This window comes from Dasypus novemcinctus, chromosome 10 (assembly GCF_030445035.2).
Source record: "Dasypus novemcinctus isolate mDasNov1 chromosome 10, mDasNov1.1.hap2, whole genome shotgun sequence".
Taxonomy (NCBI): Eukaryota; Metazoa; Chordata; class Mammalia; order Cingulata; family Dasypodidae; genus Dasypus; species Dasypus novemcinctus.
This window is the reverse complement of record NC_080682.1, coordinates 12,921,044-12,933,937: the sequence shown is the minus strand read 5'-3', so window position 1 is coordinate 12,933,937 and position 12,894 is coordinate 12,921,044.

Here is a 12,894-nt window from a genome sequence, read left to right as displayed (position 1 = left end):
AAATGCATTTGCCCTTTGACTCAGCGATCCCAAGACAACATTTTATCTTGAAGGTCGAGCTGGGCACGTATGATGTATAAGGCTGTTCACCATTAGTGCTGCTTATAAAAGCAGAAGACTGGAAACAACTTAAGTATGCATTTTTTAGGGCTCTGGTTAAATAAAATATGGAAGGAATATATGCAGCTGTGAAAAAAAAAAGAACAAGGAAACTCATTCTGATAGGGAAAGAGCTCTGAGAGATGTTTTAATGAAAAAGACTAGGTACAGAACAGTGTGTTTATAATGTTACTTCTGGGTAAGAAAGAGGGGAAGGGAGAAAAGATACTCTGTGTCCGCTTTATTTTATTAAGGAGATACTGGGAGGTATAAAAATATTTAACAACTGGCATGGAAAGGCCTGGAACAACACTTCAGCACTGCTGAAGGGATACCTGAGAACCTGAAGAAGTGGTCACCTGCAGAAATGGGGTGAATGAGACGAGGTGGGCCCTTTGAGCCGTGGGTCTGCGTTGCCTGTTCAAAAATCAATACCAAATTAAAACACACACACACAAAAGGGTGACAGTGGGGCTTGGTGGACTGTGGTGCGCTCTGGGTATTTGGGCGGCTCCTTGGGGATGTACCTGCCTGTGTGTCCGTTTGTCTGCCTAGGGCTTCGTTTCAGGGGCGAAGTCTTATACCTTCTCTGGGGTGTGACCCCAGGTGGGTAGGAGATGACAGGAGTAACCCTAAGTTTTCTGTCAGGGGCAAAGGCCCTGGGGCTTCCTTGGCTTGGCAAAGTGCCCAACACATAGTATGCGCCTGGTAAGTGCCTTGTTTAATTACTAGCTCTCCCCCCTGCCTGATTCTTGCACCCCTCGGGTGGTAAACCTCTTACCCACACAAATCTTTCCTGGATTGCTTAAACCTCAGAGTAGCTCCTACGTGGGGCCCTATTACTTTAATCAGATAATCAGATTACTTCCTCCCGTTGCATCGGGCAGAGATCGGTGTGTTAAGCAAAGGGAGATGAAAACAGAAAGCATCCGCCAGTGGGCACACCATTCTCAAAACACCTGCCTTTGTGCAGGCCACTGGCATGCGCTCGGGGTTCTCTTTCTGGGGTGCACAGTGTCTAGTTGCAGCTAGGATTTACGGAGTACTCATGTGCATAAGTGTTCTGGGCCAAGCCCTCTACAAACATGATTTCGCCGAGCCCGCGCAATTGTCCTGTATGATAAGTCCTTTCATTGTGAGATGTGGGCAGCTGCCAGTAACAGAAACAAGACTCAAACTGTCTTAAGCAAGAAGAGATTTGATTGGCTCCCACAACCGAAGGTATGTAGGCTTCAGGTACAGGGTGATCAAGGCTCTGGCTTTCCCTGTGGTTCTCTGTCCCCACTGTATCTGCTTTGTCCTCACACTGGCTTCCCTCACAGCTGCAGGCTGGCTGCCAAAGGCGGTGAGGGCAGGATGCTGCCTGTTTTGTCCAGTGGAAGAGAGACTGAGCTGCGAGGAAGCCTCACCTCACATCTCCTTAGCCCAAATTGGCTTAGACCTGCCGATCCCATAATCCAAAAGTTTTCAGCCCCGGCTGCACATGAAGATCACGCAGGCAGCTTTTGAAAAATTACAGATGCCCAAGTCCCACCCACCCCAGTTCAATTAAATCTATTAAATCGAAACTTTGTGGGTAAGGCCCAGGCAACAGCATTAAAAAAAAAAAAAAAGCTTCCTCGTGTTTCTTTTGTACAGTGAGGACCTCAGGGTTAGGCTTTCGGTGATATCTCCAACTGCCCAGCCACCCGACTGCCCTGTCCCACTGAATGTGGGCTTCATCTGAAAACGTCACACCTGTGGCCCTTTGCTGGACCTGCTGCCTGGAGTGCACTGCCAATTAATAATTTTAATAAAGCCTGTAATTTTCTTGTGAATGGCATAATTATATGGGCTTGGCAATTTTGTGCGTGTGCCAAAATCATTAGTGTGTTCAATGTAAACATCTAAAATATCCCACCATTTTTGTAAGGCATGTTAGAATTTCTTGATTTTTTTTTCCATAAACCGGTACCTCCTAAAGTGGAAGAGGTCCAGGCCTCCCTTTGCTTCTCAGTGATTCCGACCGTGACATTTGACCACAGGCTGGGGCACTGGCACCCCCCGCAGGGCTCCTAGCGCTGGCTGCTTCTCTTCTGTGGAAGTTCGAGCTCGTGATCCCAGTTCCTTGCACCATGTAGTGCTATCATGCATTACCCCTTTACCATGGCCTCGCGATGCGTGGGGTATACTTCCCACCCCTGGATTTGAACTTGATTATGTGATTGACTTTGGCCAATGGGCTGTGAGGCGAGCAGAGGCTTGAAATGGGCTTCCATGGCTGGACTTGCTGCTTGTACTTCTACTGTGGTCCCTGGAAGGGCATGTCCTGGATGGCTGCTGCTGCCCCAGGATGACACATGCATCTGACCTGCGCCAGCCCTGCTGCCTGAAGCAGAGCCACCCAGACAAGCCCAGTCAAGCCACAGACTCAGGCACCAGAAAATACACGATGATCTGGAGAATACACGATGATCGCTTTAAGCTGCTGAGGTTTGGGGTGTTTTGTTACACAGCATTATTGCAACATCAGTTGCCTAATACACCTACTCACACTTGCTGTTGACACACGTACCAACCCCAAGCTATTTAGGCTCTAGGGGATATTCAGGGCCCAGCACAAAGTCAGGGCGTGGCTGAACAGAGAATATTTGCCTTCTGGCATCCAGTGATGACACCAAGCATTGGTGAGGGCTTTCCAAGGGCCACCCCTGCTCTAAGCAGTGTGTAACATAGTAGTTACAGGCACAGTTTTTTCTGGAACCAGACTGCCTGATGTTGAGTCCCAGCACCACCACGTACACAGTGTGTGGCCTCGGGCAGGGCACTTGACTCCTTGGGGTCTCAGGTTCCTCATCTGTAGAACGAGGATGATAAGTAGTACCTACCTCTGTCGGTCAGATTAAACAAATTAATTTGTGTGAAACACGTAGAACAGTGCCTGGCACATAGGAAGCATTGTTTAAGTGTGAGCTTCTGTTCTTAAGCATTCTACATGCATTTAATTCCCTCAACTAACCAGTCGGGTAGCCTTCTCACCGCTTTGTAGATGAGGGTACCAGGGTTTTAAGAGAGGTCAAAGGACATGGCCAAGGTCACACATGTATGAGTCACTGAGCCAAGGTATGAAAACAATTCATTTGATTCCAAACATTTCTTTAAATCTCTGGATTCCCCACATTTGGCAAGAGCTTAGTACACATCAGGCAACAACGGATGTCGATGAATGAATGAATGAACAGGCATGGCTAGGTGAAAAGTGGGTTGGACTCTAGCTAGAACTCCTGATTCAGTGCTCTCTCTACTTCACCTGTCTTATAGTATTATTATTATTTTTTAAAGATTTATTTATTTATTTCTCTCCCCTTCTCCCCTGCCCACCCCAGTTGTCTGTTCTCTGTGTCTATTCGCTGCGTCTGTTGTCGGTGGCACGGGAATCTGTGTTTCTTTTTGTTGCATCATCTTGTTGTGTCACCTCTCTGTGTGTGCGGCGCCATCCCTGGGCAGGCTGCACTTTCTTTCTCGATGGGCGGCTCTCCTAACGGGGCACACTCCTTGCGCATGGGTCTCCCCTACGCGGGGACACCCCTGCGTGGCAGGGCACTCCTTGCGCGCATCAGCACTGCGCATGGGCCAGCTCCACACGGGTCAAGGAGGCCCGGGGTTTGAATCGCGGACCTCCCATGTGGTAGATGGACGCCCTAACCACTGGGCCAAGTCCGCTTCCCTATTATTATTATTATTATTATTTGGAGGTTGTGCATAACATACAGGGCTCCCATACATTACCGTACCACCAACACCTTGCTTGCATTGTTGCAGAACATTTGATGATGAAAGAACAGCATCAAAATATGACTGCCAACTACAATCTGTAGGTACCCACCCTATTGCTAACATCGTGTATTAGTATCATGGATTTGTTAGAGTTCATGAGGGAACTTGGCCTGGTTTTAACCGGGCTGTGGACTGATGGGTGAGTGGAGGCCTCCCCCCCAGGATGGTTTGAGGGGCACAGTGGAAGCGGCCCTGGGCTGGGAAGCAGGGGAGCTGCATTCACACCCTGTCGGCCACCGTTCAGCCGCTCTGAGACTCAGTTTGCTCCTAGATCAAAGCAGGATCCTGGGGCAAGGAGAGCCAAGGGCAGCAGAAATGAAAGCAGGGCCCACCTCTGGGGCCCCAGGGCCTCTGGTCTGTCCTCCCCTACCTGCTGAAAGGCTCCCTCCTTCCTAGAGGGAAACCCGATCCTGCTGAGCAGGCAGGTTCTGGGGTCCAGACAGCTGTGCCCCTCCCCACCCCAGCCCTGAGCAAACACCTGTCCCTGGGAAGGGCAAGGGCAGGTGCAGGCCTCCCCGTCTCCGCAGCAGCAGGCCCGGGGCGTGACCCCCAAGCAGAGCCCAGGAGGGCTCAGTGGCCAGATCTGCCCGGGGCCCGTCCTCCTGGGGACAGGCAGCCTCTCGGCTGGCACACGGGAGAGAGAACAGACGTGGAGACAGAAACCCGGGGGCACGAAGCAGCCCTGGGGCCACACGGAAGCCACTTAACCCCTCTCAGCCTCAGTGTCCTTGAAAGGGGAACCTTAACTCCGGCACCTCAGGGCGGTGGAGAAGCTCTGAAGGGGGTCCTTGGAGGGAGAAGACCCTCAGTAAAGGGTTTGTGCTCTGGGGCCCGCTCTCCAGACTCTGTAACTATAAAAAGGGAGCGAGGAGTTCAAATGGGTCCTTCTAGAAGCGGAGACACTCTGACCCAAACCGTAAGAAATTGTCTCCCAATCTCAGCGTCACCCATGAGGGGCCAACCAGAAGTCACGTGGCTTCCGGTGCAGGTCAGGATAAAGTGTCCCCTTTACCTGGGGGGCCTCCTCGCCAAAAATGTCCAACAGCTCGAGCCAGCCCTTCCCAGTGCCTCGGCAATACCGAAGACAAAGGGACCAACTTATACGGGAGGGAAATCGACACATCCAGAAGGAGGGACATTGTGCAGACAGTTTGCCCGGGCTCCACAAGCCACGATCCTAAAAAGGGGCCTGCCGGGTTAAGCGAGACTGAAGGGCAGCCGCCGAGACGCTCTGCACGACCCTCGGCGGTGTCCTTGTTGGCACAAATCAGCATAAAGGACATCTGGAAATCGGAACACGTGCTGTGAATTAGAGAGGGTGAAACTGTGTCGAGGAAAAACACCTGGAAGGAAAGACAGCCCGGCATTTGCAGTGACACTCCGGGGTGGCGGGAATGGGGTGTTTTTGGTTCCTTCTTTGGGCTTCTCTTTCTAGAATCGACATTTTTTTTTTTTTTAATTTCTCTCCCCTTCCCCTCCCCCCAGTTGTCTGCTCTCTGTGTCCATTCAAAACGTGTTCTTCTGTGTCCGCTTGTATTCTTGTCAGCCGCACCCAGAATTGTGTCTCTTTTCATTGCATCATCTTGCGGTGTCAGCTCTCCATGTGTGCGGCATCGTCCCTGGGCAGGCTGCACTTTTTTACACTGGGCAGCTCTCCTTACGGGGCGTGCTCCTTGTGCGTGGGGCTCCCCTACACGGGGGACACACCTGTGTGGCATGGCACTCCTTCTTCGCATCAGCACTGAGCATGGGCCAGCTGCACACGGGTCAGGAGGCCTGGGGTTTGAACCCTGGACCTTCCATATGGTAGGCAGATGCTCTATCTGTTGAGCCAAATCCGCTTCCCTACATTCTTAAATTACTCTAGAGAATCTCGGCACAGTCCCTAACTCAGAGAGTCTCCTTTGACCTCAGCTTCCCTCCCGCTCCCGCCCGGCCCTGGGGCCTGCCGCTGGCACTGACCACATCCCGGGCCTTTCCCTCCCTCTCTCCCTCCCTGCCTGGGAAGGACGGTCCTCTCTGGCTCCGTGGGGAGAGGAGTCCCTCGGCTGCACAGCTGGCCGCTCTTTGCGCCCACTCCCTCCGGCTCCCCGGGAGAAGTGACTTCCGTGACGGCTGAGACGGGGAGCAGCTCTGAGGGGCGCCCGTCCCAGCCCTGGCTGTCGGGACCCTTGGGCATCCCCGCAGGGCCCAGGCTGGTCCAGAGGGAGGATGCTGCGTTCGAGGGCAGGCTTTTAGGAAGCCCGCTTGGCCACTGACCTGAAGTCACAGCCCTGGGGGTCATGTTCTGACCGCCACCTGCTTGGCCGCCGTGCATCTGGGTAAGGAAGAGGGCTGTTGTAACAGGTGCACTGACACCCAGCCCCTCATGTCCCCGTCCCCTTGCCCAGCTCCTGGCCCGGGGGGGAGCCCATCTTCCAGAGGCATCTTGTAGAGGCGGGAACATCAGGGCTGAGTTTCCAAGGAGGAGAGGGAGAAACCGCACCCTCTGTGCAGGTGGGGGCGGGTGGGGGTGGGGTGACTGGACATTCCAGGCAGAAGGCACAGAATGGGCAAAGGTGCCGAGGCTGGGTGGTAAAATGGGAGCGGAGGAGGGGGCCGGGCCAAGGGAGCTGGACTTGAACTGTGGAGCACAAGAGGTGGCAGAAGGGCCTTAAGCGGAGTGTCGCACTCACGTTCAGATGTTAGAACTGGGGCCTGGGGTCACTCTGGGGGGGTGGCCAGGTGGAGGGAGGAAGAGACCTGGGAGCAAGGAGAGCAACTCCGGCTGGGGTCATTAAGCCCTCACATTTACAGGGGAGAGAAAAGGAAGGCTGTTTTAAAAAATAAATAGCAGCAGCTTCCACAGTCGCATGAGCTGAGAACTTCATTTCAGAAACAAATCACTCCTGGTTGATGAAGCTCAGAAATAGGTTTCTTGAATTATGCAAAGGTGGGCCCTGGAGCGGCGGCTCTCAGCTCTCTCCGACCCTAGCCCCCCTTGGATGATAAATATTTTGTAACGCCCTCTTCGCTGAGCTGAAATGAAATTCATAAATAATATAACCTGCCTTCACACATGATTTTAAAAAAAATCAATGTAGTATCCTATCCATAATACGAAGGAAAAAGAAAAAGAAATCATTTATAATAAAATAGCATGAATTTCAGGATGGAAATGCGCAATCAGGTCACAGCGGGCGGCGTGGTGACGTGGGGGGACCGTCGCTCCTCTGGGTGGGATCACTGGGTACGCGGCAGCCCCAAGCGCAGACAGACACAGGTGGTCGGGATGGTGACTCAGATGCCATGTGTGGCGTTGTTGCCAGCGATGTGAAATGGGCAACGCGTCTTGGCAAAATTCCGAACAAAACAAAGGACAGTCTTCTCTCCATGTACATAATAGTCTCATTCCTGGAAAATTCTGCATATATTAAAAGCATGCAAAACATACTTGGTGTTTTTATAGAAACAAGTTTCACACACACACTCACACACTCACTCACATCTACTGTGACAAAGATAAATAGTCCTACAGATTTCCCAGAATCCTCCGGGGCGCCATCTTTGAACATCATTGTCTTAGAGCCACTTCCGTAATGATAGCAACTGAGACCAGGATGCCCTGCCCTGGCAGATCCATTTTGTATCTTCTCCTGGTGGCTGGGAGAGGGATGGGCTGGGGCAGGGGTGGGAGGCTGTAGAACTTGGACGAGAGGTGGCAGGAGGAGCCAGAGAGGGGGCTGGTGTGCAGGCCCCAAGAAATGGCAAACTGGAAGAATAGATGAAACCCACCATACATCTACCCTGTGACCCAACCCATGAACCCCTAGTGTATTAGTCAGCCAAAGGGGTGCTGGTGCAAAATACCAGAAATCGGTTGGCTTTTATAAAGGGTATTTATTTGGAGTAGGAGCTTACAGAAACCAGGCCATAAAGCATAAGTCACTTCCCTCACCAAAGTCTATTTTCACGTGTTGGAGCAAGATGGCTGCTGAAGGCTACGATGGTTCAGGCTTCCTGGGTTCCTCCCTTCCAGGGTGTTGCTTCTCTCTGGGCTCAGGGTTCCTCTCTTCCTGGGCTGGCTTCTCTTTCCTCTGTGAGCTTACTTCCCGGGGATCCAGCTTAAGGCTTCCGCATCAAACTCCAACATCAAAAGCCCACAACTCTGTCCTTCGCCATGCCTTTTATCTGTGAGTCCCCACCCACCAAGGGGTGGGAACGCAATTCCCTAATTGATGTGGCCCTATCAAAGTCCTAATCATCACTGAATCATGCCCAGGTACAGACCAGATTACAAACATAATCCAATATCTATTTTTGGAATTCATAACCATATCAAACTGCTACACCTAGAAAGTAACTCAACCGAAATGGATGCATATGCTCACCAAGGCATGTATTCATGGTAGCAGACATCCATCACCTACAGAGTGGGTAAATATTATTCTGTACCTTCTGAAATGGCTCTTTTTTGTAGATAAAAAAGCTCACATACTAGCAATTTCATATGGTTAAACTTAACATTTTGTGGTATATTCATACAATGGAATTCTGCACAGCAAAGAAAAAAAGCAAGGTATTGCTAATGCAATGATATGGATGAATCTCACGAACTCAGCAAGTGAGAGCAACCAATCACAAAAGCAAACATGCTGTAAGATTCCATTTATTTGAAGATCCAGAACAGGTACCATCATCCATGCATGGGCTAGAGTTCAGCAGAGAGGTTTCCTTTGGGAAATTCTGATTAGGAAGGGGCATCAAGAAACCTCCTGGGGGAGAGTGTGAACTACAGGGTAAACTATTATCCATGCAGTGCAGCAGTGCTCCAAAATGTGTTCACCGAGTGGGATGAGTGTGCCACAATGATGGGGGAGGTTGATGGTGTGGGAGGAGTGGGGGTGGGTGGGGACTATTCGGGAGCCTCTTATGTTTTTCTAATGTAACATTTTTTGGTGATGTATGTATCTTAAAAAAATACAATTTACAAAAATGATGGGGGTGGGGGGTGGGGGGGTTACATGGGAACCTCATGTTTTTTTAATGTAACGTTCTGTGTGATCTATTAACTTTAATTTTAAAAAGTGTTAAAAAAAAAAAAAAAGAAGCCTCCAGGGGAGTGGATGTGGCTCAAGCAGTTGGATGCCTGCCTCCCCATAGGAAGTCCCAAGTTTGGTTCCCAGTGTCTCCTAAAGAAGACGAGCAGACACAACAAGCTGATGCAATGAGCTGATGCAACGAGCAGGGAGCAGATGTGGCTCAAGGGTTGTGCACCCACCTCCCACATGGGAGATCCCAGGTTTGGTTCCCAGTGCCTCCTAAAGAAGATGAGCAGACAATGAGCAGAGAAAATGAGTAGACACAATAAGCAGAGACAACAAGCAGACAAAAAGCAGACAGATGAGGGAGTATCTTGGGGTGGGGGTGAAAAGCATAGTAATAAAAATAAAAAGCTAAATAAACTTTACAAAAAAAAATAAAAGGGAAATCCCCAGAATGCTGGAACCATTTAAATCTTGATCTGGATGAGGGTTCCCCAGGTGCATGCATATGTAAAAGAAAAATTAATCAAGCTCTACACTTAGGGTTAATATGCAACTTTTACCTCAAAAAAACCCCAAACTACTAAGACAAAAGGGACTGGGATCCAACGCCAGCCCTGAGATTTCTTGGATCCACCTGCCCCTTTCCATCTATTCTCTTCTGTCTCCTCTGAGATCTGCTCTCCCAGTGCTGGGGTGAAGGTGCTTGCTTATCCTTCTTGATGTCAACCTCAAAACGCAATGAGGAGTCGGAGTGGTTTCTGGATGGGTTTTGTATTGATTTTGCAACTGCCCCATCGTTTAAGGAAAAAAGGGGCTAGGGGAGTCCCCATAATGCAAGCCACACTCATCTGGTCCCTTTGGGGCCCATTAGGAAACCCACATTGTCCCTGAATTTACCAAAAAGGCCACCCTCTGACTCACACCTGAGGAGAGGACGAATGACATCAGTTTGTCCAGTGAGGGGTCAGCCTTGAGTTTCTGCTAACTATACTCACAACTCAGCTCAGAAAGTGGTCCGCACCCCAGGGCAAAGGCTCAGGGCGAGAACCTTGAGGAGAGCACCCACTATGTGCCAGACGCCCCACCTGAGCACCCACTATGTGCCAGGAGCCAGACCTGGAATCCTCACAGTGTGGAGGCAATATCATCAGGTCTATTTTTTGATTAGGAAACTGGACCTCTGAGTGGGTCCCCCAGCCAGAAAAGGGGGCGTTCAGGCTTCAGAGCCTGGAGTCCCGGTGGTGGCCCTTTTGGCTTTGTGCCACAGAGCAGGTTCTGTGAGCTTGGTGACAGAGCAGTCCTTGCTGGACAGAGAGGGCAACGTCAGCTCGCAACCCCCTCTGTGAGGCCTATCAAAATAAAATGCCAGCCCCCTCCACCCCCGCGGGGGTACTTCACCCAGAAGCCGGTTCGCTAGAGGAGGCTTCGGCCCAGAGGGACTTCCCATGCTTCCCACGGACCAGAGCTCGCGTGGCCCCTTCATCTGGCTCCTCGCCCATGCCGGGGCCAGGCTGACCCTCCCCGGAAAGGGGAGCCTTGGAGTGGAACCAGGAGCCTCGCTTCTTCGTCCTAAGCCAGCCTCCGTCCTTCAGTGCCAGTCTGCCCCTCAGTGCCCTGATCCGCACGATGGCAGGGCTGAGAGTTCGTGCCCTGATGACACGAACACCCCTTGAGCCCCTGCTCCAGCCTCCAGCCCGGCGTCACAGCGGTGGGCAGATGGACCTGTCCCCCGCCTCGCGGGGTTGATGGTCTACGGGGAAGGTAGATGCTGGAGAGGAGTCACAACATGCTGTGCTTTGGGGGAGAAGTTTCCAGTACAGGGAGCCACAGCCGGCAGGTCTAACCCAGCCTCTGAGATGTGGCAAGTAAGAAAAGCAGCCCAGAGACCACCCTGCTTTCTGCGGGGACCCTACCCCAGAACCCCGAGAGCACCTTGTCCCCCACGTTGCCGAGTCCCATGCCCTGTGGCCGCAGGGACTGCAGATTCCAAAGGGGGAAACCATCATTCTCTGAAACGGAAGGCCCTCCGAATCATCCAGAAAGGGCTGGGAGGAAGCACGAGCAGAAGGGCCCGCAGCTGTGGTCCACAAATGGGCAGCAGGTAGGACTCAAGGGACCCTAGCAGCCAAGGAGAGGGCTCTTGCAGCCCAGTGGGTCTCTCAACCACGGCAGCCTGTTGGAACACGCCCCGGGGCTTCTGATGTAATCGGGCCCGGGGTTGGGGGCAGCCTGGGCAGGGGACCCTCTTGTGCTAAGCTGAGACTCTGATGTCTGCTCAGAGGCCCGGGGGACTATTTAAGGAGGCCAGATGGGTTCGAGGGGGCCAGCTCCGTCCAGGGGACAGACCGCGTTCTGCACCGCGTGGGCAGCTGGGTCCCCAGACAGCCTGCACTTCCAGTCCCCCAAACCCGCCCAGGGTGGTCAGATAAAACAGGTCTAAGCATATCCTGTGCAATATTTGGGACGTACTTAGATTAAAAGGTTGATTTGTTGTTGATCTGCAGTTCCCATTTCACTGGGTGTTCTGTAGGTTTCCTTGCTAAAGCTTGGTGACCCTGCCCCACCCACCGCTGGGAGCCGAGAGTCCCAGTCTTGGGTCCCAGCCCTGACCATGACGTGCCGGGGGGCCTTGGGCAACTCACTGGCCCTCTCCGAGTCTAGGTCACCTCCTCTACGTACAATATCCCTCCCGCCTCAGGGACGGGGCCCACTGTTTCCACGGCGCTAAGCATGACTCACAAGGTCCCTGGGAAGGCATAGAGCTCTGTGCAAAGGAACACAGAGCCTTTCTCGCTAATAAATCAGCATTTGCTGCCTGTGGGTTTGACCAATATGAATGGTTTTTAAGAAGCTGCTTGCCCTGGGGAGGCTGGTGAAGTGAGACTATAAAGCTGCGGGCAGAACCTGGGCTCATAGCAATCCCCGGGGAGAAAGCCGCACGCTCTCGCTCTCTCTCCTTTCCTCCCTTCTCCTTCCCCCTCTGTCTTTCTCTTCTCCTCCCTCTCTCTGACATCCTCCCTGCATCCAGATGACAATGCCCCTCCTTGCCAAGCTGAAAGAGCTCATTCTACATTGAGCAAGTAGCTGTTGTGGGCCTACTGGGCGCCAGACACTGGGGCTAAGCACTGAGGATGCAAGGGGGACCCGGCTCCCACCCGCACGAGCTTATCGGCTGGGGTGGCACATCGGGGGACAAAATCAAATCATCACAAATACTGATATGTCACGGCGTATCTTGACAGAGGCCCCAAAGGAGAAAGAACGGAGAGCTTGGCGTGAACATCAGAGCCAGGGGACTCGATCTGGCTTCCTGGCAGAAGCGGCCTTTGAGCTGATATGGGCAGGATGGAGGAGGGACAGGGCCAGCCCCGTGGGAGGGAAAGACTCTGTGAAGGAGACCCTGGGAAATGGAGAGAGCCAGGGTAGCTGGAGCAGGGAGGGCAGGGCCGAGGGTGGCAGGAGATGAGGTCCGCGGTTAGCAGGGCCGGCCATGCTGGGCGGTGGAGACCACGTGGAGGACGGAGGACTTCAGCCCGGGCTGTCATCCTCGGCACCTTTCCTGTAATAGTCCCCTGTTGCTGCGGTAACAGGTTGATTACCTTATCCTTCCAGAGGCCAGGAATCTGAAATGGGGTTCACTGGGCTAAAGCCAAGGCTGTCTGGAGGTTTCAGGGGGGGCTCTGTTTCTTGGCCTTCTCCAAGCTTCTAGAGGTGGCCAGCATCCTTCCGCTCATCTTCAAAGCCAGCAGTTGCTGGTGGAGGCTCTCTCCCTCAGCTTACCTCTTCCGTGGGTCAGGACCCTTGCGACTGCATTGGGCACCCCCCGATAATCCAGGATGATCTCCCGATCTCAAGGCCAGCTGATTATCAACTTTAATTCCCTTTTGCCGCGTAATCTAACATATTCACAGGTTCTGGGGATGAAGACACACGTCTCTGCAGGGCCATTACT